Below are 800 nucleotides of genomic sequence, written 5' to 3' on the forward strand. Positions count from 1 at the left end.
TTCTTCTTTGCCGATCTCGATTGTGGTTTTTCATCTAAGTATGTGGTGATGAATAATGCAAAATTCTATTAGCTTCAATTCCATGCTATACATAGTGGTTTAAATAACTTGTGTTTCTCATACTGGAAAGTAATTCAGAATTTTTTTCTGTTTCAATTAGAGCCCTGCTGCAGACAAGGATTGTGTGGTTGTACATGTCACTCGCTATGAGGCGGATGACCTGAATATACGCACTGGGAAAACAGAGTTCTTAGGCTGTTGGATCCTGGAAGCCATTTGCACTTATACCGATGTCGAGTTGTATTCCAGCCACATTGTTGTCAGGCGTGTTGTCCAGGGTGTACTGAAGCACAAGAAGTTCAAAGCTACTCCTTCATTTGTGAGGCATATTGTTCTTGTCAAGCTTACGCAAGAAGATGACGTGGCATGCCTCCACAAACAAGTTTCTGAGTGTCAAGGCCACAAGGTTATGTTCATGAAGGTTCACAGGATTGAGCTGCTGCCGGATGTCCTCGAAGATGTTCATGGCAAGGTCTGTATTGTGTCCAGCCCAAATTAGATCGAGGTATGAAATAGTTGCCCTAGCTAGTGTTTAATAGTAGTTTGGATTGTGTCTAATTATCCGAACCTTGCCTATTATCGAGCCCTCTGGGGATGGTACTCTGTTTGAATCCGTGTATGGGAATTGCTGCTACTTTTGTGTGCCCGTGAATCATGTGAGAACCATCATAATTGTTGCCGAAACAGATGCGTCCTCACTAGTTTATTCATGAATATGGCATGGTAAGACATAAGTTGTC

Source organism: Triticum aestivum, chromosome 7D (genome assembly GCF_018294505.1).
Source record: "Triticum aestivum cultivar Chinese Spring chromosome 7D, IWGSC CS RefSeq v2.1, whole genome shotgun sequence".
Taxonomy (NCBI): Eukaryota; Viridiplantae; Streptophyta; class Magnoliopsida; order Poales; family Poaceae; genus Triticum; species Triticum aestivum.